At 38.4% G+C, this 24,984-nt stretch overlaps 1 protein-coding gene and 1 pseudogene across 2 annotated transcripts in view; both read right to left on the bottom strand.

The window, feature by feature from the left end:
* ADGRB3 (adhesion G protein-coupled receptor B3) overlaps window positions 1-24,984 on the bottom strand; it is a 795,950-nt gene that overhangs the window by 232,447 nt on the left and 538,519 nt on the right. The window lies entirely within an intron of this gene.
* LOC101357392 (CCAAT/enhancer-binding protein zeta pseudogene) lies at window positions 14,983-16,654 on the bottom strand (annotated as a pseudogene).

The raw sequence follows: 24,984 nt of genomic DNA, 5'->3' as shown, positions 1-24,984 counted from the left end.
CACTTAGCTGTTGCCTATTTAGTATTTTCCCCCCACCCCTCCCATCCCTGGTAACCAACAAAGATGGTTACATTTTGTGTGTGAACTTTTACAATATTTGTCCTTTTGTGATTCACTTATTTCACTCAGCATAACTTCCTCCAGTTTCATCCATGTTATGAGATGCTTCACAGATTCATCATTGCTCCTTCTCATTGCATAGTACTCCATTGTGTGTATGTACCATAGTTTGTTTATCCATTCATCTGTTGATGGGCATCTAGGTTTTTCCATCTTTTTGCTATTGTGAACAATGCTGCCATAAACATAGGTGTGCATATGTCTATTTGAGTGACGACTCTTATTTCTCTAGGATATATTCCTAGGAGTGGGATTGCTGGATCCAATGGTATGTCTATTTTTAGGTTTCTGAGGAAGCGCCATATCATTTTCCAAAAGGGTTGTATCATTTTGCATTCCCACCAGCGGTGCATAAGAGTTCCTATCTCACTTTACTCATTTTTAAAACAAGGATAAAAATCCACAAATAGTTTTTAGAAAGATCAATTTAGATAACATATAAAGTACTTAGAAAAGTGAATGGCATATAATAGGTAGTCAAAATGGTAGCTATTGTTATCTTCTCTACCTATTTCTACATCTAATTTATATATATATGTATACACACACATACACACACACAAATAATTTAATTATATTAGTAATGTAAAAATAAATGAAAAAAGTTCTTCATATAAAACACAGCCTTATCCAATAGATGTGTGTCATAATTCTAGGGACAATAAAAATACAGCCATGGTAAAAGATCTTTTTCACTGAATGCAGAATGCCTGCTATTCTTGCATCAGTATTTACTTTTGCTACTAACAGGGCATGGTACTAATAGGTACTAATTAAAATCATGAACTGCGCTATTTACTTTCATTTTATATGAGTGAGTCACACAGGTATTTGTTTGCTCAGTTGCCTATAGGGAGCAAGGCCCTGAGGGTCTGCTACTAGGCCAAGTGAGTGTTGACAGAGGTGAGGTGAATGGGGTGAGTACAGGTGAGCAACATGAGACCCAGGCTGGAAGGGAAAGCCCTAGATTATCAGGTGTAACCACGTATCTGGTGTGGGGAGAGGGGGAGGTGAAGAGGCATGAAAAGAAGGTTGGGAAAAGACAAAACAAGACCAGAGTCACTGAATGCTAAGTGACAGGACTTGGTGATGTACCTGCCTTCTTAGCCATAGTCACACAAAAATGCAGGTAGTAGTCCCCTCATGTTGAGTCATTTTCCTCAGTTTTCAAATAGAAATTTTTGAGCTTAGAGTAAATTCAGAAACCAGAAACTGCTTATTCTGTATACAGCCATGCACTAGTTAATTTTAAAGTCAAATAATGTTTCCCTCTAGAGTCTTCTGATGGGCATAAAGAAATTTTTCTCACATTAACATTTTTCCTCTTATAACCTTTGCTTTTCTTAGTCACTTACATTATGATGTGAATTTCATCATACAGCTCTCTCTTGTAGTCTTAATGGCAGCTTTATAATGGAATATTCTTATTCTTCATTATAATTCATTAACTTTGCATTTTATAAACTTAATATTGTAAATCTCATTAATTTGAAATTCAGGGAAGGAAAAATAGCAACCTCCATTGAAAAATAATTCATTGTATCTGATAACTCATTTTAATCACAGAAAAAGCTGACACTGAACCAGCCTCCTTCTCCAAGAGAAAAAAAAAAAAATTATGAAAGAACCAAATAACATTTCAATGGGTGTGTGGAAAGTAAGGGTTATTAAGGTTCATTTTAAATCTCACTCTCATTTTGGCATGTTTGTACAGCATCAATAAGCTTAAACATAGCAGCTGCTAAATAAGTTTTCAGTTACCTGTAATGATAAAATGACGGTACCATGTCAGAAACATTACATAGCTATGCTTTGAGCCCCCAAACAACTCTGGAAACCGGCAGTTGAATACACTTCTGCACGCGGAAGACCTTGAGATAGTGAACCACAAACTGTCTGTAGCTAGTGATTTTCTACTACCCCTTTCCTGATTCTGTGACAATACTACTGATTAAAGTAGATGTGGCAGAGTACCACCTGATCTAAAAATAATCGTTTCTTTTTCTTCTTCTTGAGAACATAGTGAACTATATATTCCAGGCTCCATCCTTGCAGTTAGGTATGGCCATGTGTTATGGATTGAATCATGTCCACCAAAACTAAGTGCTGTAAATCCTAACCTCTATGTTGTTGTTGTTAGGTGCCGTCGAGTCAGTTCCGACTCAAAGAGACCCTATGTACAACAGAACAAAACACTGCTTCGTCCTGTGCCATCCTCACAATCGTTGTTATGCTTGAGCCCATTGTTGCAGCCACTGTGTCAGTCCATCTCCTCGAGGGTCTTCCTCTTTTTCGCTGACCCTCTACCTTACCTAACATGATGTCCTTCTCCAGAGACTAAAGTATATGACCAAAGTATATGAGACAAAGTCTCGCCATCCTCCCTTCTAAGGAACATTGTGGCTGTACTTCTTCCAAGACAGATTTGATCGTTCTTCTGGCAGTCCATGGTATATTCAATATTCTTCACCAACATCATAACTCAAAGGCATCAATTCGTCTTTGTCCTTCCTTATTCAGTCAAGGATTTCATTTTACTTGGATCCACAATCAATGCCCATGGAAGTAGCAGTCAAGAAATTAAATGACGTATTGCATTGGGCAAATCTGCTGCAAAAGATCTCTTTAAAGTGTTAAAAAGCAAAGATGTCACTTTGAGGACTACGGTGCACCAGACCCAAGCCATGACATTTTCAACTGCCTTATAAGCATGCAAAAGCTGGACAGTGAATTAGGAAGAGTGAAGAAGAACTGATGCCTTTGAATTATGGTGTTGGCAAAGCCTACTGAATATACCACTGATTGCCAGAAGAATGAACAAATCTGTCTTGGAAGAAGTACAACCAGAATGTTCCCTCGAAGCAAGGATGGGGAGACTTGGTCTCACGTATTTTGAAGGGACCAGTCCCTGGAGAAGGACATCATGTTAGCTAAGGTAGAGGGTCAGCAAAAAAGAGGAAGACCCTCAAGGAGATGGATTGACACAACGGACTGCAACAATGGGATCAACCATAACAACCATTGTGAGGATGGCACAGGACCACGCAGTGTTTTGTTCTGTTGTACATAGGGTCTCTATAAGTTGGAACTGATGCGATGGCACCTAACAACAATCCCTGTGGTTGGAACCCTGGTGGCGCAGTGGTTACGAGCTCGGCTTCTAACCAAAAGGTTGGCAGTTCAAATCCACTAGCCACTCCTTGGAAACTCCATGGGGCAATTCTACTGTGTCATGTAGGGTCGCTATGAGTTGGAATCGAATCAAGGGCAACAGGTTTGTTTGTTTGGTTTTTTGGTATGCCTAAGGTTATAATCTCATTTGGGAATGGGTTGCCTTTGTTACGTTAATGAGACTGGATTAATGTAGGGTGTGTCTTAAATTGATCTCTTCTGAGATATAAAAGAGATTAAACAAGCAATGGAAAGAAGCAGAGATGGGGGAAGATTGATGGCAAGCTATATGGAGATCTCCAGGGAACCAGGACATAAAATGAGGAGACAAGGGCCTTCCTCCAGAGCCGACAGAGAGAAAGCCCTCCCCTAGAGCCAGTGCCTTGAATTGGGGCTTCTAGCTCCTATACTGTGAGAAAATAAATTTGTTTGTGAAAGCCACCCATTTATGGTATTTCTGTTATAGTTGCACTAGATAACTAAGACAGAATGTGGTACTGAGAAGTGAGGTGCTACTCTAACAAATACCTAAAATGTGAAAGTGGTTTTGGAATTGGGTAGTGGGTGGAGGCTGGAAGAGTTTTAAGGTGCCTAATAGTAAAAGCCTAGATTGCCCTTAAGAGACCATTGGTAGAATTATGGATGTCAAAGACAATTCTGGTGAGGACTTAGAAAGAAGTGAGGAGAACTTAGGGAAAGTTTCTATTGTCCTAGAGAATACACATGGAACCAGCAAGAGAATGTTGCTAGAAATGTGGATGTTAAATGTGCTCTGGAGAGGCTTTAAAAGAAAATGATAAACATGTAATTGGACAGTGGAAGAAGGGCAATGCTTTTTATGTAGTGGCAAAGTACTTGTCTGAATTATGTTCAGATGTTTGGTGGAAGGTAGAATTTGTAAGTGATGAACTTGGATATCTGGCTGAGGAGATTTCTAAGCAAGATGGTGAAGGGGTCACATGGTTTCTCCTTGCTGCTTATAGTAAAATGCAAAAGGAAAGAGATGGACTTAAAAACGAACTGTCCAAACTAAAAATAAAACTTAAAGATTTGGAAAATTCTGTTGTACAAATTAAGGACACATGTCCTAGAATTTTCACCAAGGACATGGCTACACAATATTTTGTTAAAGAGATTAAGCCTGTGACTGATGGATCTAACCAACTACCACAGCAGAAAACCCATCAGCTTAGACTTAAGGAGTCAGAAACAGGATAAAAGGAAAGAAAATTATCTCCCTCTTGGAATTCTACAGGCAAGAAATAGGCCAAAGGATCTCTATCTGTTGTCCTCCAAAAAAAGAAAAGGACCATCCCTGGAGCAATTTGGAGATCAGCAGAACTGCTGGAAGGAGCACAGGAAGCAGAGCTGTCTCTGGGTTTCAAAGGGTAGGGCCATGGCCTGCTAGGTTTCAAAGAGAGTCTTCACCAACTCTGTTCAGGAGTGTGGGGCTGCTGTTCACTAGCCTGGGGGATTGCGCTGCTGCCCAATGGGCAGAAGAATGGGGACTGTCAAGGCCAGGTTGGAGGGGTTGCCACTCATGGACCAGGAGAATGGGGCTGTTCAAAGCCAGGGCAGCAGAGGTGCCATCCCAGTGGGTCTAGAAGGCAGAGCTGAAGCCCAGGGCCAAGGGGCTTCCACCCAGAATCCAGAGGGCGTGGCTAACACCGAGTGTCTGGAGGGCAGGGCCATGGCCAGATGGTCCCAAAGATTAGAGGATTATCAAGCCTTGAGAGCTAATGTAAATTGTTCAGCTGGGTTTTGGACTTGCTTGGTGCCCTTTATCCCTTCTTTCCCTCCAATTTTTCCCGTTTGTAATGGAAATGTCTACTTTGTGCCTGATCCACCACTGTACTTTGGAAATAGATAACTTGTAGTCTAGATTTGACAGGTTCACAGATGAAGAGGAATTTTGCACCAGGATGGAATACGTCTAGAGTCTCACCCATATTTGATTTAGATGATTCAGAAGATGAGATTTTGGACATAGGAGTTGATTTAAGACTTTTGGGATGATGTGGTAGGGTGAATGTGTTTTGCATGTGGGAAGGACGTGAATTTTAGGGGTCCAAAGGGTGAAATGTTATGGATTGAACTGTGTCCTCCAAAAATATGTGTTGTAAATCCTAACCTCTATGCCTATGGTTATAATCCCATTTGGGAATGAGTTGTCTTTGTTCTGTTAATGAGGCTGGATTAGTGTACCGTGTGTTTTAAGTCAATCTCTTTTGAGATATAAGTAAAAGAGATTAAAAAAGCAAGTGAAAGAAGCAGAGATGGGGGAAGATTTATGCCAAGCCACACAGAGATCTCCAAGGACTAGGAAACAAGCTGAAGAGACAAGGACCTTCCCCTAGAACCGATAGAGAAAGAGTGGATGCCCTGAATTTGGACATCTACCCTCCTAAACTGTGAGAAAATAAATGTCTGTTTGTTAAAGCCATCCATTTATGGTATTTCTGTTACGGCAGGACTAGATGACTAAAACAACATCTGATGCAGTTTTAGCCAATGGAAGTGATAAGATTTTTAGGATGGGGTCATTAGAACCTCCCACAGTTGCTCTTCCATGTTATTTTCCATTTTCTGTTAGCTGAAATGGACATGGCCCCAAAGCACCTTGGAAGATATTTTTTTGAAGATGGCAAATCCTTCATCAGGCAGAGTTGCTGAATGATAACTTGCAGGAGGGCCATCCTACCAAACTCTTCACCTTCTTGTTCTGCTAACATGAGGAATACAAAGCTATCTACTGTGTTTGAGCCACTGTATACGAAGGGAGTAGTCTTACAGCATTTTAGAATAACATAAGTAATATAGTAAATATTACAGATTGAGAAACATCTTATCCCTGAAAGGCCCTCAATGGTCAGTTTGTTCCAGGGAAAATCCTCTACACAGGAATAGATGCTATCATTCATATTTGGCACTTTGTCATTTCTTAGCATGTGGTATACCAATGAACCAAAAATCAGAAACGAAATTTATAAGGCCAATATCCATTTTGGGATACCAGTTTTCTGAATATCATTATAAAGTGTTTGCTACCTATAACACAGAATTTCATTCATGGCTCTTTTATGTTGGTACTTTGAGTGGTGCAGTGGCCATTAGTGATGTTTCCTAGCATTCCATTAAACATTTTCCAAACTTATGGAAGGATTGGACTTCCCTATCTCCTTGAAGTTTGGCATGGCCATATGACTTCCTTTGGCCATTGGAAAATCACCTCGTGTATGATCCAACACATCCCTTCCCTCCCCTACAGTGATGTAAGAACAGACCCCTCTGTTGACCCAAGATAGTGTGAAGCACCATCAAGAAATAAATCTTTGCTGTTTTAAATCACTGAGATTTGCTTGATTGTTTTGGCGTTTGTTTGTTTTTAAATTACTATGGCATAAGTGAGTCCATCAAGACTATGCAACAAACCACAGGAAATATATTTTCATAGGTTCACCTTATCATTTTCTGAATTGATGGGGTCTTTAACAAAGGATAAGATCACTGAAAATATATTCAAATATCATCTACTGGGGAAAGGGTAACATAGTTGTTTGAGACAAAAACAACTCCTCATAGAGGCAAGGAGAAAGACTAGATATTTATGAACTTCTGCACGAAGATTCTACACCAGAGACTCACCGAATGTAGGTATTATAAGGGACCACATTGGTCATCTCTTTTAATTTCACATTTGACGCTACAAAGTCTATACAAAAAAGAAACATTGCTACATCAATGGGGTGGGGAGAGGACGGATATTTTCTATTGGAAAATAAATCATTTTGAAAAAGAAGGAAAGGAAAAAGAATAAAGTTTGTCATGGATTGACTGTGTCCCCCCAAAATATCAGTCAACTTGGCTAGGCCATGATTCCCAATATTGTGTGATTGTCCACCATTTTGTCATCTGATGTGATTTTCCTGTGTATTGAAAATCCTACCTCTATGATGTTAATGAGGCAGGATGAGAAGCAGTTATGTTAATGAGGGAGGACTCAATCTACTAGATTAGGTTGTGTCTTAAATCAATCTCTTTTGAAATATAAAAAAGAGAGGCGAGCAGAGAGACATGGGGACTTCATACCACCAAGAAACAAGAGCCCAGAGAACAGCGCATCTTTTGGACCATGGGTCTCTGCACTGAGAAGCTCCTTGACTAGGGAAGATTGATGACAAGGACTTTCCCCCAGAGCTGACAGAGAAAGAAAGCCTTCCCTTGGAGCTGGCACCCTGAATTCGGACTTCTAGCCCTCTTAGACTGTGAGAGAATGAATTTCTGTTTGTTAAAGCCATCCACTTGTAGTATTTTCTTCATTTTGAAGGGAAAAAAGAAAAAGAAATCAGGTTGAGGATAACCAAAAGGAATGAAAATAAAGGGAATTTTTAGAAGGTAATGGATTTGTTTAGTGAATTTTAAATTTATCAACCTATAGAAGTAGACAACGAGTTTCATATCAAATAAAGAAAGTAGTTACTTTTTAATACAGTAGGATATATGTTTTTGCAGCTAAAATATCAGGTAGCATTTAGCATGGGCCAACCAACATATAAAGAAGAACCTATTTATAGTTATAAATGATGCACTCATAGAGAAAAATAGATGCTAGTTGTACATTCCTCAATTTTTTGAGGTTATAATCATGGATTATAAGTGTATTTTCCCAGAAATTATTCTTTGACACCATTGCTACCTACAGAATACGGGAGGAAAACACTGATATTTTACTCAGGATGCCAATTCTTACGTTCAGTATTTTTTATAGCCACTGCACTTTGTACTCTATAGCTATACGCATATATATGTATGTATATATAATATATGCACACACATATCTAAAATTTTTATGTATATGCACGCATATACATATATGGAGTCCCTGACGGGTGCAAACGGTTAAGCGCTCGGCCACTAACTAAAAGGTTGGTGATTCCAATCCATCCAGAGGTGCCTCAGAAGAAAGCTCTGGTGATCTATTTCCAAAAGATTACTGCCATTGAAAACTCTATGGAGTGCAGTTCTACTCTGAAAACATGGGGTCTTCATGTGTCAGAATCATGTCGATGGCAACTGATTTGGTTTTTGGATACATATCTATGTATATTCATACTAATTAAGGTAGTATTTCTGAAACTATTTCTTTTAATTAAAGAATGGACTAGGAAAGGGATATCACAAGTTATTACTTAATTTTGTTCCCTGTGATTTTTCCCCGTCTTCAGTGATGTCTAAATCAAAGTTATATCTTGGTGCATTTCCCTTTATTTCATTTCAATTACACAAGGAATCTCTTGCAAAGGGAACATTTTTTGTTTTATTTTCTGTTTATTGCTACAGACTTGACGAGATGGACTGACACAGTGGCTGCAACAATGGGCTCAAACATAATGATTGTGAGGATGGCACAGAAGCAGGCAGTGTTACATTCTGTTGTACATAGGGTCGCTGTAAGTCAGAACCCACTAGATGGCATCTAACAACAACAACAACCTGTATGACTTTTCCAGAGTCAACACTTGGCATTTTTTCTTCTTCTCCTAATTGTCCCTATAGTCTCTTTTCCCGGATATTAAGGACCTTTTATGCTCAGGCTATTTTTGATAATCGTAAGCCAAAAAACAAGAGTTGCTGAGAATGTCCCAAGTCAGAGTTGAAATTGGTCCTTTGGCATTATTTAGACATAAGAGACTGCACATTCCTAGTAATTAACATGCTTTGACCTGCCTTTTCTTGAGCTGAGAATTTTTTTTTTAATAATGACATTAAAGGTATAAATGCCATGTTGTCTGTACTTACAAATTTATATGCAGGAATTCCTATATAGCCTTTCCTTTTGCCTAATAAGACAGTGCATTTTATTTTGTTGAATTAAGACAACTTTTAAAAAAGATGACTAGATTTTTCTTGGCATTAAATTAGGTTTTAGAGAACATTTTTATGAACCCCACCGAAATTGATATCACCAAGTGAAAATCTGAAAACACTTTACTTAAGAAGTCTTGCTGTAATGCACCAAAATCTTTACCAAATAAAATGTAGTTGTGATTTTTGCTGAATAGTACTTGCATTTGTTAGGCCACTTCCAGCAGAAAACATGATAAGAGGTCTAAAATGGACAACAAAGGTCACTATGTAGCATAATCAGCTCTGTTACTTATTTGGAATTTAAAAATCTTATTATTATTTTGACATCATGTCCTCAGAGAGTACCCAGGGTTCCTCTTAATGAAATTCTGATTCTGTTGAAATTTACACCCCTAAAAAATACCATGAAAATAGGTGCTCTTTACAGAAAACAAAACAAAAGAGTTGGGGGGAACACCACCATCAACAGGGATTGTTTGCATGCTAAGGGTGAAGCTTACATTTAGAAAAAATGCCCATTAAAAATAGTCCAGTAGTTAATTTTCTCTGACTTAGTGTATTCTATGGAGAAGTTGTTCTTATTCTTTTGCAACCTAGCTGTCTTCCTTGGATTTCCTTATTGTCCATATGCTTGTGTATGATCTTAAAACTGTTTTCCCATTAATTTAGGTATGTAGTTGTATATGTCTGTTCAGTAAGAGTACTAACTTTCCTAAGTTCATGAGGGCAGAAACTGTCTTTTCAATTTCCTTATACTCTCCTCTTCTCTTCTTCCCAAGCAGCTCATATTTTACTACTGGACTAACAAACCCGGTAAGAATCATGTGTGCAGTGTGGCACGTGAAGTGCCATGTGGGTTACAAAGAAGTAAAAGGCACAGCCCTGAAACTTAAATACATTCTCACAGTTCAACTGGCAAAATAAAAGACATGAAAGTTAGCTGACACAACAATGCAATGTGTGGTAAGCATTACAAACGATTAGTGCTATGAAAGGTACAGGAATTTATAGTGATGAAGGAAAGCTTTCAGAAGAAAATGGACTTGACCTGAGCCCTCAATGTAGGGTAAGAGTGAATTGGTAGAGAAAATTAAAGCCCGTAAATGGTTACAACAAAGGATGAGAGGCTGGAATGGATGGTTTGTAGCATATAATGAGGAACAATTTTTATTGAGTCTCAATTAAAACTTGTGCTACAACTCTGAAGACACACATAGGATCTGTGCTCCTTGAGATTATACACCATGGATTTGTATTCAAACTTAAAACTACTTTCTTCAATGCTGTTTGGTGCTCAATACAATGAGAAATTTTCAGTGTCATCTCTTTACCTCATTTAGCTTAAGATAATTTCCAATATTAGATTTCTGTACTCTACAATTTGACCTCCACGATAATTTCATAATTTCTAATTAAAGGTCTTATACTGAAAGGCTATTGAGTTAAACACTCTTTTTCTTTTTTCTAATTTGGAGCCAATTTATATTAGGTTTTCATCTTGAAATAATTAATGGCTGTCTTCTAACACTTGAAATTCATGGCCTCTTTCCAGGCATCATTATTTTTCTAGTTCTTAAGTCTCATCTGGAGATTTTATTTTCATAGGAAAATGTAATTACAATTTTGGGAAAAAATTAGCCAAAGAAAAATTCATGTCCTACATCATTCAATAACTAATATAGAATAAAATACACGCTCAGACAAAGTTTGAAAGAGATCTATAAAAGGATTTGCTAGCTGGAAGAACAACTAAAGGATATATCTCATGTAGAAGAAAATTGATCCAATAGGACGGAGTGATAATGTCAAAAGGAATACTGAGGAAAGAATTTGCTAATTATGGGCAGGTAAAACTTAACAAGCACAGATTTATAAAACAAAAATAACAATGACAAAATTTTGGGAGTATGACAAGGTAGATATGGAAGTCTGGAAAATAATAATGCATAATTCAAGAGGGCATTATGACAGGAGTTAAAGCATTCCAAATCTTTGAATTGTTCAGGAAAAGGGCTGATGTACTGGTTCACATTACTTTGTTAAATCAAGTCTACAGTTTAAAAATAATGGACAATCACTAAAAGAACAGCAACAGAATGTACAACTTCTAAAACCAGAAATGGGAAAAAGGGAATTGAAAACCCTTATATAATGCAAAAGAAAAAAACAAAGGAAAGAATAAAAGAATAGGGGAAGAAAAAAAAAAAACTTCTAAATCTACCTCACTCATTTTTCATTTTAAATTCAGTATTACACCCTTAGAAGGATATGAGCTCCAGTGAGCGATATGGGCCATGCAGAAGGACATCTCTGCTGGAAATGAGCTTCTGAATTGGGCATGTTAAGTCAAGGTGGTCAAGACAGTGGGATCTCTCAGATGCTCTCTAGGAATTTAAAAGAGTAGAGTTTAGGTAAGAGGTTAGAGATGTAGTTGTGGGCTCCACCAGCACAGTGAATGAAAATAGAAATTGTGAGATAAGTACTCTTGAGAGAGTGCATATGTTGTTATTGTTGCTGTTGCTGTTGGCTGCTACTGAGTTTATTTTCGACTCATAGTGATCCCATGTGACGGAGTAGAACCATCCCATAAGGTTTTCTAGGCTGTAATCTTTCTGGGAGCAGACTGCTAGGTATTTCTCCCACAGAACTGGGTGGGTAGGTTCGAACCACCAATCTTTCAGTCAGCAGCCTAGTGCTTAAGCATTGCACCACCAAGGCTCCTGAGAGAGTGCATATAGGCGAAAACGAACAAACAAAAAAAACTCATAGAGCTAAATCTTGAGGGATGCTCACATTTAAGGAGCGAGAATAAAAAGAAGGCAGAAATGAGCTAAGAAAAGAGTCAGAGGATCATCAAATTTCTGATTGTGACAGGCAAGGAAAGAGTTTTACAATAAAAGTAGGAGGATCAGTACGAAATGTACCAGAGAATAATAAAGGAAAAAGGCAAGTCAGAATTGATGGAAAAGGTCAATGAGGTTGAGTAATTTCATCCCAGAAATTCAACAGTTTTGAAATTGTCTTTTAATTTTAATTCAACTGGAAATGAGACTATTTTTGAATAAGATATATTCATTTTGACTACAAATTGATACAAATAGCAAGAACAGGCAAGTAGAAATCCTACGTTATTTGTTAGCAGTAAAGGGTTAATCAACAAACTATAAATATATATTGGGCCTCACACATGTTAAAAAAACATATTCATTCCATTAAAATTAAGTAAAAACAAAAGAGCAGAAAGAACATAGGATTTACTGTCAGACAGTTTGAGTTCCAGATACCCGTGCCCCATGCCAGCTATGGTCTCAGGTAAGTTCCTTGAGCTTTAGTTATACTTGGGTAATAAGAACCTAACTCACAGAACTGTTGCGTGGTTTATTTAAATGAGACGATACTTGAGGACTATATTGGTAAACTGAAAAGTGCAATATCTATGTCAGTTCTTGTCATGGTTTGAATTATGTCCCCCAAATAATGTGTGTATCAATTTGGCTAGGCCATGATTCCTGGTACTGTGTGATTTTCCTGTACCTTGTAAACCTGCCTCTATGATGTTAATGGGGGAGGATGGGTGACAGTTGTGTTAGTAAGGCAGGACCTGATCTACAAGACTGGATTGTGTCCTGAGGCAATCTCTTGAGATATAAAAGACAGAAGTGAGCAGTGAGACAGGGGGACCTCATACCATCAAGAAAGCAGTGCCGAGAGCAGAGTGCGTCCTTTGGACCAGGGTTCCTGCGCAGAGAAGCTCCTAGTCCGGGGGAACACCTAAGAGAAGAAGGCCAACAGAGAGAAAAAGCATTCCCCTGGAGCTGACGCCCTGAATTTGGACTTTTCGCTTACTTTGACTGTGAGGAAATAAACTTCTCTTCGTTAAAACCATCCACGTGTGGTATTTCTGTTGTAGCAGCACTAGATGACCAAGACAGTTCTTATGATCAGGGAGAAGATTTTTAAATGATGATACACAGCGGGAGACAAAAGAATAATGTATGATGAGAATGATAACCAGGGCTTTCCCAGCGTCCTTGTGACCAACTAGGCATGGCTAAAACTCCCTACAAAAATTGGCTACAAATAATTAGAGCAGATTACTTACTGGGAAGGGAAATAGAGTTATGAGATACAGTCGTAAATGTTCTTAAGGAGAGGTTGAGAGTGTATTTCTGCACCAGAAACAATCCTTAGAGCATATTTGATTGTCTAATTTGTACAATGTAAAGACTCAGAGAATAGTAATAGGTCATCAACTTCTTGGTTAGCAGCCGAGCTCTTAACCACTATACCGCCAGGGCTCCATCAATCACTATAATCCAGTGAAATAATTCCTCCTTGTGTCTGAACTGGTGTCCGATGTTGATTCACATGGGACAGAGACTGGGAGGCTGAGAGATTACAGGGAATGAAACCTGGGAAGCAATGAACTAATAGCAAGTGCATGGCTATTTTAAGAATAAAACTTTTTTAGTTTACTTTTTTTAATTTGCAATTCTCTTCCAAGCCCATCAACAATGATTTCTCAGACCTTTCCTATTTAATGCCCTCTTCTTCCACTGGTCCTATTTCTTTTTTCCAAGCAGGCTCTTTTCAACTCTTTTCTCCTACATTCACATGAACCCCTTCACTCGAGCTAATTTCCTCCTTCACCATTTCTTTCTTTTTTTTTTTTTAATTAAAATGTCTACCAATAGGGCTTTAATGATGATTAAGTAACCTCCACAGCAAACTAACGGTTGGGACACAAACCCAGGCAGTGTAGCTTAAGTCCAATATGTTAACCTCTACATTACAGTTTCTCACAAGATATATGCATACAGAATTATGAAAATGGATTAGGAGGAAATACATTAAATTCCTGAAGATAGTTTGTTGGATTCCATACTGTTTACACTGTTCAGAACATGACCTTTCAGTGGGTGAGTTGCAAGACAGTTGCAAATTCTAGAAACAAAATCTTAATTCCAATGCTGAAAAAAATTTAAATTGCAATCCTCAACACTTCCTATCTAAAGTACGTTTCTATTTTACTTTCTTGTTTTCCATCTGTCTTCCCCAATCAGAATGTAAGCACCTCTGGGGAGGAATTTCTACTCACTGTGCAATATCCTGAGCACCTGGAACAGTGCGTAGCGTATGGTAAGCACTCAAAAAATAGTTGTTGAATGAATTACTGAATGGTTGTATGGAGGACAGGAGGGAGGAGACACAGGACCAAGGAAAAAGGGGATAAGGTGACTTCAGTTATGCCTGTAGTTTCATTTCTATAATATCCCCAAAGAATTAAAACACACATAGCAAAATGTTAATTTTGAAATATTAGATGGTAAGACATGGATGCTTGTTACATTTTTATATTTTTCTATATGCTAACGACTTTTCAAAAAAGAAAAAAATCCAAAACAAAAGATATTCTAAGTACCTAACACATAGTTTGTGCCAACAGAGAAACAGATTAAGTGACTTAACGCAAAGGTGATGAGTAGTAAATTGCTGGTGGAAAAGGGGGAGGGGGCTGAATTCCAGTTTTTCTAACCCTTTCTCTTGCCCCATAGACAGGTACTGCATGCGCTATACTAACCAGCTGCTGTCATGTCGATTCCAACCCATGGCGACGCCACATATGTCTGAGTAGAACTGTGCTCCATAGGGTTTCCGATGGCTGCTTTTTTGGAAGCAGATCGCCAGGCCTTTCTTCCAAGGCACCTCTATGTGGACTTGAACCTCCAACCTTCCAATTAGCCGCCAAATGAATTAACTGTTTGCACCACCCAGGGAGCCCACGTGCTGTATTAGATCAGGTCATTCCTCACGCTCGTATACTGGAATAGCACAGACTTACCTGTATAATGCTGCATAGTATCGATCGGATATTGTCTGTTGAGAATTCATTACTTGGAACAGCAACATCAAAGCCTGCACACTGGTGCTGAAATTTACTATATGCAACACTTTAAATAGCATGTCAAGCTGCTCCCTCACTTTGTCATCACCAGTCTGGGAATAAGGATATGCCCTATTTACTCCTGTTAAAGTGCACTGAGCATTTTTGACTCAACATCTTTTTTCTTGATACAAGTCCGAAAAAAACAAAAATAAAGAGTTATTAATTTGTTAGCCAATTCACTTTCTTCATGGGAGAGGGACATTTGATTTAAAAAGCAAATTGCATAATACTGAGCTTTGGGGCTGATATTTGAGTGGAAGAGTAGCCTTTCTACTTCACTACACACAACTCCTTTCATATTGGGATGCTTAGAAAGCAATGTCTCCAAGAGATGGGAGGCTTTTGTGGCTATTCTGTTCTGAGGATCTCCCAGTTTATTTACCACCTGCACAAGAAGAGCTTCTTCTTCCTCAGGTTTGTTACAAAGAAGCTCATGAGCCACTGTCAGAGCTGGAGTTTTAGTGGCTACTAATGAGTCATGACTTGAAGTTTCCAAGACGTGCACAAATTCAGCCACTAAGTGTGTCAGCTGGTGCTCAAAATACCATAATATCAGTCTTCTATCTCTTGAGTCCTTGTTGCCACTGGACAACTCTTTTAGTTTGTTGAAAGGATGCTTGCTGAAAATCCGAAGCTTTCGACTGTCTGGCAAAAGGTCTGTAATGAGTAGCTCTTTGAAAGTATCCAAAGCCATGAGGCACTGCTGTTTGCTGCCCTTCTTTTTAACGAGGTTCAAGAGAGTGTCTACAAACTGGAGCGTGTGAACAGCATCATCCTGAATAAGAAGAATCATGGCAGCCATCCTGTCGCCTAGGGTCCCTGATGACACTATTGCCTTCATCCAGGTGGAAGAGCCTCCCTTTTGATTATTTGTCTTACTTTTGAATAAGTTGATTTCGTGCTCATACAACTTCTGAGCCAAGGTTTTATACTTAGACACAACATCCCGAGGCTGGAGTTCCAAAGAGTATTCACTGGTGTACTCCAGATCGTACCATTTGCCCCCAGGTTTGAGTAACAATGTCTGTCTCTCAGAATATTCAAAGATGTCCTCTTGCTTATCCTTCTTTACTTTTGATATGGTGCTGTTCTCATCAGGAAGTTGTTCTGGTCTCTTCTTATTTTTGATCTTACTGACTGATGTCCTGTCACTTTCTGCTGTGTTTTGCTTTTTATTATCTATTTTAGACACTTTTGCTTCCTTTTTGCCGGCATTTTCTTTTTTAGATGGTTCACCATCTTCTTCAGTTAAGAAAGTTTTTGCATACTTGGCCAAACTAAGATTTTGAATAAATGCTTCCAGTTCTCCCTGTTGAAGATCATCAATTGCTCCTTTTTTGCCTCCATCCACCAATTCCTCATTCTCATCCAAAGTAGCCAACATAAGGTAATCTTGGTGCCTCCGAGCCGTAACACTTCCTCCAGGGAGAACCCACTCTCGGCTTCATCATTATCATCCTCATCGTCTTCGTCGGGATCTTCTACCACCTCCTCCAGGCCCCAGGGCCTCTTGGCATGGAACTCCCAAGGCTTCTTAGCTGCAGCCATGGATAGCAAAGCACGCGCGCCGAGTCCCCTTCACCATTTCTTAATCCCTCTTCTTTATTTGGTGCTACTCTCCAACTTCCTTATTCTATATCTTTCTCTTTACCTTTCTGTCTTCATCTCATCTGCATCATTTACAATTGTTAAAAGTCCCACTAGCAACCACAGGGGCTTATTGAATTCAACACACATATACTGAATTTCTACAGCATGAAGTAGGGTTTAAGAGTTGCCTGGGCTCAAGTCTTTGCTATCTCACATATTCGCTGTGTGGTTTTGGCCAAGTTACCTTCTTTGTGCTTCAGGTTATGCATCTGGAAAATGAAGACAATAATGCCTACCTCAAAAGACTGTGAAGGTTAAATAAATTAATATATGTAAAGAGTGTAGAACAGTGCCTGGCACAAACAGTCAGTACTTTGTAAGTGCTATATAGGATCACTAAGAGTCAGAATCGACTCAATGGCAATGGGTTGGTTTGTTTTTATCTAATATTATATACTCCAGGCACCGGGTTAGGCCCTAAGTAACAGAAATGATGAAAAATGTGGTTCCTTGTTCATAAAGAGTTTATAATATAGTGGTGTCCCAGAAAGGTAAATCCCGTACCATAAAAGGCTGACTGAAAAAGAGCCATATGGAGAAAGGATTAATAACCTGAAAAGAACTGGTCTATCAATCACAGAAAGACTTTGATGGACCCAAATGACTGAGTGCTAATTCAGCAACCAGAAGTAGAAAGATATCTCAAACTGATCCTTACATGTTCATAAAGGCCAGGTATCACAAAGCTATAAAAACTTGGAGTGATAATTAACGTGAAATTGGAGTATGTAGGCCTTAAAACTGGACTAACTAAATTCCTTGAAGATGGTCCCAAAATAAACAATTTAAACAGTGCCAAACTTGTACTTTGAAAAAGATTCTGAGGAGAAAGTAGCACCATTCTATTTACATTTTTATTGTGTGGCCTGTTGAGAAAGTACTAAGAATAGATTGCTTGGCTGTAAGCCTGGATCAATGATTCTTGGAGGGTTTTTTGTTTTTTCCTTTCTTTTGGCGGGGGGCGGGGAGGTGAGTGGGCCTATATCTACTGTATGAGTCACAAGTGACAGGGGATTTCAGAAGAAATTCTATGATCATAATTACTATATATTAAAGGCAGAGAAGGAACACTGTAAATTATCAGTATTATCTCGCAGAATAATATCTTCAGATCATGGACCACAGGATCCCCTAACAGCTGTCTTCATTTAAACTGAGGCTTTACATTTTACACAATTCTAAGCTGTGAATTTTGTCATTTTGGCTTTGGGGAATCAGTCTTTAAGTAAAATTGATGTGGCAAAGATATAGAAATACATCTGACTTTCAAATAAAGGAATAGCTCTTAGATAGTTTTTCTTATGAACAGACAGGTGACAGTGAGCATGAGAAGACGTGTCTTAAATACTGATAATAAGCATAGGCAGTTCACAGTTAGCCTGCACCCTTCATAGATTAGGCACACCCTACCTTCAATTTCTTACTGGAAAGGGAGTAACTGGATTTTTAAAAAATGCATAATCTGTCCACATATGAACACATTATGGTGACTCTTGCCATTCAATTTCCTTTCTCTATAGGGAGACATAACAAAAGGTTGGCAGTTTGAAACCACCAGACACTCCTTGGAAGCCCTACGGGACAGTTCTCCTCTGTCCTATAGGGTCGCTATGAGTTGGAATCGACACGACGACAACAGGTTTTTTCGTTTATAGAGAGACAACTCTAGTATCTTGTCTGGGCTAAGCAGGGAGGTTATGAAAGAGAACTTCAATGGCATCTGTGTCTAAGTGCCACAGCAGAGGGAACATCTATTATCTTGGCTGTAGCTTTGCTCTATAGGCCTTGCCTTATACATATTCTCAGGCCACAGGGCGTTTATATAGCAAAGGTTTAACATTTATAGTTGTAAAAATCTGATTTCTATCTTGGTACCAATATGAAGAGTTTTTGGAAAAAAAAAAAATCACAATTAAATGAGAGCTTGATCTACCCTGGAATAAAGCTGGGTTTCTATAATGCAAACAAAGGAAGGAAGGTTAAGTTTTTTGAATTCTAACCATAATTCACCTGTTTTTTAATACAATGAATTTAAAACACTTTGAGTGGTTAGTATGATACTCTCACTTTTATAACAGAGGAAAGTAAGACAGAAGAAGGTCAAATGACATGTGCTAAGTTCTCAAGTTATTCTATTCTACTCAGTTATTGAGTTGAAATTGGACTAGAAACTGACTCCAAATCCTATGATCTCCCCACTCTGCATCACTAAGGGCTACTGTCTCTGCTACCCCATTGATTCACAATCAACAGATTACTTTACAACTTTATTCTAAATTCTTTGTGGGCAGGATCTTAGAGTTCTTCTGTGTCCCCCACATATCACATAAAAAACCATGATTGAAAGTGTGGGGAATGATATTTGTTGTTAGCTGCTGCTGAGTCGGCCCTGACACATAGTGACCCCATACACAAGGTAACAAAAAGCTGCCCAGTCCTTTGCCATCCCCCACACTGACTGCAGATAGGACCACTGTGTTTTTATTGGCTGATTTTCAGAAGTAGATTGCCAGATCTTTCCTCCTAGTCCATCTTAGTCTGGAAGCTCTGCTGAAATAAGCTCAGCATCATAGCAACATGCAACCCACCACTGACAGACAAGCAGTCGCTGTGCTTGAGGTGCATTGGCCAGGAATCAGACCAGGTTCTCCAGTATGGAAGTTGAGAATTCTACCACTGAACTGCCAGTGCCTTTTGGGGAATGATATAGATGCCACTTATTCACCCACTAGGGCCCTGATCAAATGACACTTCTTTCATTGCCTCACTCCTCATATTGAAAGCAATATCTGAGATCCCTGAATTCTCACAGTACTCATTGGAAACTTCCCTTATGGTACCTGACACTTTCCACTTAGCATTATAATGATTTCTATAGGGAAAGCATATTTTCTCTCCTCCCCAAACATAAAGATACAGGGAAGCAATATGCTGCTAAGCCTTCTTGATGTGCTTAATCAAGGCATGGTGCTCCGCTCAGCTGGCAGTGGACTCTAAAGTTGCCTCCTCTTTCAAAAACTGGATATTTTTAAGATATCCATCTCACAAGGATGGACTTAAAAAAAAATCACAATGGTTAAATTACAATCTTGAGCCTAACTACTTCCATTCTCAGTCTACATTTAGTGTTTTCTTCCAGTTCTAAACTTTCTCTCATGCCTTCCTTCCCTTCACTGTATTATTTGTGTGCACACTGATGTCTCCAATAGTAAGACCCTTTGGTGAAAAGTTCAATTTTTATTCAATATTGTGTCCTCCTCCTTTTAGTTTAGCATTTTTCCACATAATAGGGCTCAAAAATGCTAACTGAGCAAAATTAAATATGTGTAGTTTCAAGCCTAAAAGAGAGGAAAAAAAACCCCGCGATCCATTTGGCTATACAACCTATATTTCCATCTTATGGGAACTACTTCTGATTCAATCAAATGCCCTAGCGTGGTATCCAGGTCATTGAGAGAGTCTCACTAAAATACTGTAAACCATGTGTGGCAGAGTCTGCTGGTTCTATCCCAACAGCCGTTCTCCCTTTCTTACACTCAAGGACACCCAGCTAATGTCTGTATTTCCCAGGCTTCCTTGCTGCTAATTGTGACCAACTGATTAAGTTCTGGCCAAAGGGATGTGAGTAGAAATGATGTGGACAACTTCTGGTTGTTTCCTTTACAGAAAATAACATACCCTCCTCTTCCTCTGTCCCTCTTTTCACTAACTACCTAAAAGGTGATGGTGGTACCAGAACAGTCACCTAGGAGCCATATAATGGAAGCCACATGTTGTGGATGACAGAGCAAAACAGCAAAGGCAGCCTGGTATCCTGATGACTGTGGAGCTTCCAGGCCAATCCTTGATTCCCTTCCCTGACCTTTGTAAGAACAGAGAATAAATGTCTATCCTATTATGCTGCTATTTTGTTGTAGCTTTTTGTTAGAAAGTCAAACTGCCAACAACCTAAGTAATACAAAGCAAAGCAACACTCTTCCCTTCAAAAAAAGGAAATAAAGAAAAAGAAGAAAATGAATTTCTTATTAAAGAAACTGGCTACCAGTGAACAGAACACACTTAACACAAAGCAGTCTACTCTCAGCATAGCAGCCCAAATGATGTTTTAAAATATTAGATTATGCCCTTTCTCTGCTCTTAACTCCTACAATGGTTCCACATTTTCACTCAGAGTGAAAGCCAAGTTACAAGGCCCTTTGAGATCTGACCTCATCTGACCTGAGCGCTGGCTGCACTCTTCCATGCTCACTAGGCTCTGGCTACACTGGCCTCCTTCACTTCTAACAACAGGGTGGGCATGCACCTGCCTTAGGGCCTTTGCACCCACTGTTTCCTCTGACTAGCAGGCTCTTCCCCTGAATATTTCCCAAACACTTTCTACAAGGCTTTGCTCAAATGTCAACTTCTCACTGAGGTCTATTCTAATCACCCTATTTAATACGACAATTTTCCCTCTACGCCCAGCACTTATTCCCTTTCCCTGCTCTGCTTTTTTCTATAGCCATCATCATCTTCCAACATAGTTAAATATGATTCATTTATTTATTGTAAGTAGTTTATTTTCTGTCTCCCTAATAGAAATTATCATCTCATCATCATTTTAAATGTATATTTCATTTTGCTCTATGACTAAATTATGGCTTTCATATAAACTACCTCATTTAATGCTGCTATTAGTGATTCAGTGATAGACATCTCGCCTTCCATGTGGGAGAACCGGGTTTGATTCCAGGCCAATGTACCTCATGCGCTGCCACCACCCGTCAGTCTGTGGAGAGCCGCATGTTGCTATGATGCTGAACAGGTTTCAGCAGGGCTTCCAGACTAAGATGGACTAGGAAGAAAGGTCTTGAAATCTATTTCTAAAAAATTAGCCAATGAAAACCCTATGGATTACAACTGTCCCATATGCAACCAATCCTGGGGATGGTGCAGGACTGGGCAGCATTTTGTTGTGTTGTGCACGGGGTTGCCACGAGTTGGAGGCTGACTCAATGGCAGCTAACAACATTACTTCATGAGGAAGAAGCTTTCTGCTAGACTACCTCCAGTTTTATGGAACATAAAAGACTCACTGAAAGTAAGTGATTTGTTCAAAGTTACACACCTGGTAAGTGATAGAGTTAAGGGGTGAAATGCATCCTTTCCTATCCCACTTAACCTCAGTTTTTCCATCTGAAAAAGAATGATAATATATAAGAGCAAAAAAGAGAATGCAAAACTGATGCCAATTACTTCTTCTTCAGTTTGTAATTCAGGTTTGTCTAGACATAAGGTGAAAATCTGGCTGGGGAATATTTATGAATCCTCCAGGCCACCAACCTTCACTTGCTGGTTAAAGAAAGGGTCACTTTGATTGACAGCATGTATTTTAAGACCCTAAGGAAAAATTTCCAATTTAAGAGGCTTAACCCAGGTTCAAGAATGTGAAGCCAGGTCATCAAACATACGTAACTTGAGTTTTATAATAGCAATCATTTCCTTTAGGAAAAGGAAAAAAAAAATTAGGCAAGAAAGTCTTTATTTAGGAGTAACTATCATTATTTAATTTCCAAAAAGAAATATACCATGTGGCTTGAAAAAAGAAGAACATGGTTGTTTCTCTTTCAGCATTATTAAAGCAACATAGCCTATCAAGACTTGAACATGGTTATAAGGAAGGTAATTACTATCTGTGGAATAAAAAGCACAAGGGAAATTTTTATGGCAGATTTACGTATTATCTGATATTAAGGTTTCAAACCTCAAAAACAATTTCTGTAGTTTATGGGTCAGGCTGAACCATACAGGACCCATTTTAACAACAGTCTGAGATCAGAGATAGACTTATAAAGTGACAGAACACAGCCCAGGAACTATCACAATAGAAACATGTAAATTTGAACCAAAAGGAGATTTGCATAGACTGCTGTGAATGTCTTCCTTCATGCAGCAGGTGGTGAAAAATCCAGTTTGGGCATTACAATTTAGGAATGCCATCTTCAATGACAACAAACTCACAAAGTTGAGAAATACCAAGTTCGATTGGTTTCAAATTCACATCAATCAATTCATGTGCAAATGCTAATTTATAGGATGTCAAGCAGGAAATGACCTCATAAAAGTATTACATTATCATTTTTCCTCTAGTACGGAATCAACTAATAGTTACTGATTGCCTAAAATATGCTAAGGCAGAACCAGGCCCGGAAGTCTAAATAAGAGTACTAATAACTAAAAGATGTTTTTATGGACTTGTAGTGAATTGTTTTAATGTCACTTTAGGGTCTCATTTTTTCAGATTGAGAATGGGAAGGGAAAGTCTAGCTTTTAATCTCTTTTTCAATTTTTAAACATATAAAGTTGATTGTTTGGGACAGTTGATTGATTGTGAGCGACTTTTGACTGGTCCGTAATAACTATATCTGCGCTTTAGAGGTGCTAGAACATTTATGAACTGCCATGACAGTGCCTAAGCCCCAATACCAGAGGGAAACTCATTTGAATATTTTATCTCTTAGCACTGAAACAAAAATTTGCTACTTAATGACAAATTAGGTATTTTTGTTAGACAACACTTTCAAAGCATCCTATCACAAGTACATCTACAGCAATAGTCTTTTTTTGAACAAAGTCTCTCCTTCCTTAAGCAGGAATTTGTTTTTATTTGATAGTAAGTGCTCAATATATATTTGCTGAATGTTGAACAGTCTTAAATAATATTACTAGATAATTTCAAAGGCAGGAAGCAAAAGTTTCTAAAATTGGCAGGTGAGATTTGACTTAAGTACTACTTACATGAAGCAACTCTTTTTTAACATGACTTTATTATTTGGTCTTTATACATATATTACCTTCATTCTCTAAGGATTGTGTAAAAATACAAAGCAGTAGTTAATTTGCAATTTCACAGCCTAGACCTTTGTCCATATTCTGCAAAGTCATTCGTTCCTATGTAGCACTTAATACTTACTCAGTCAGAAACCTAGAATAATGAAGATCAGCATGAGAAACTATGAGCTGACACTTTTGTCTGGAAATCAGTAAAGCAGAACCAAGCTGGTTTTTCCAAACATATTTTTGGCTAAAACATTGCCAAGGGGGAGGCTTTGTTAGTTACCTTAAATGTAAAAAACTCATGACATATAACAAGTCCTTTAAAGCTTAAGACATTGCTTCTCTATCACACAGACTTGGCCTTAGCAAATAGTCTGAATATCTTTTCCTAGAACAAAATGAGAGAATGATGAGTCTTCCTGGAAAAATAGTCTGACTACATCTCCTCTTATTTGTAACTTTACGAAGCAGAGTACTTTAACCACTGCACCACCAGGACTCCTACTTTATCTAGAGATTTCCAAAAAGCTCATAGACATCATGCCCTACTTTATGACATAGGAAAAACAAACCCGAAGATTGAAAATCATATTTAAACAAATATAAAAGATAACAAAGATAAACGGGAAGTAAATGGAAACAGTTTTTCCATTTTTTATTCAAAAGTGCAGATTATTTCTTCCACATATGCTTAGTCAAAAAAAATTATTAAATACAGCTACTATTTCTATTGAATCAAACACATAGCATGATCAATCTATTTGAAAAGCTGTAATCCTGTTTTAAAATCTAGCAAACCTTCAAGAATAGCTATAATTTTCCATGTCATTATTATTATTTCTCCTTGAAAGCAAGAAAATACGAGAGACAACTAGAGGCAAAGTCTGTTGCACCATCCCCATCCCCATCCCCATCCCCATCCCCAGCCTCCCATCTTTAGCTACAAAACTTGTAAGGCACTTAATATGCACCTTACAGCTTTCTAACCTATGTTGTTTCATCTGACTCCTCAGGTCAATCTGGTGACATAAGTACTATTACTATCTACACTTTAAAAATATAGACATTAAGGCTCAGGTAGAGCGACTGTCTTGTCCCAAACTCATCAGGGTTTGAATTCAGTTATTCTAACTCTAAAACCTATGATGTTCCTATTCTGAAACAGTAGTCCCTGACCCTTGCAGGGATATATAGTGTTTCTCAAACTTCAGCATGCATGAGAATCACCTGGAGGACTGGTTAAATAAAGCACAGATTGCTGGGCTCCAAATCCAAAGTTTCTAATTTTGTATATCCGGGATGGAGCTCAAGAACTTGCATTTCTAAGAAGTTCCCAGGGGATGCTGATACTACAGGTCAAAAAAAAAAAAAAAAAAAAAATTTGTATATTAACTGTTTGATGAGAAACTAAT

The sequence above is a fragment of the Trichechus manatus genome, unplaced genomic scaffold, assembly GCF_000243295.1.
Source record: "Trichechus manatus latirostris isolate Lorelei unplaced genomic scaffold, TriManLat1.0 scaffold00083, whole genome shotgun sequence".
In the NCBI taxonomy this organism is placed as follows: domain Eukaryota; kingdom Metazoa; phylum Chordata; class Mammalia; order Sirenia; family Trichechidae; genus Trichechus; species Trichechus manatus.
This window is presented reverse-complemented; position numbering and strand designations above follow the sequence as displayed.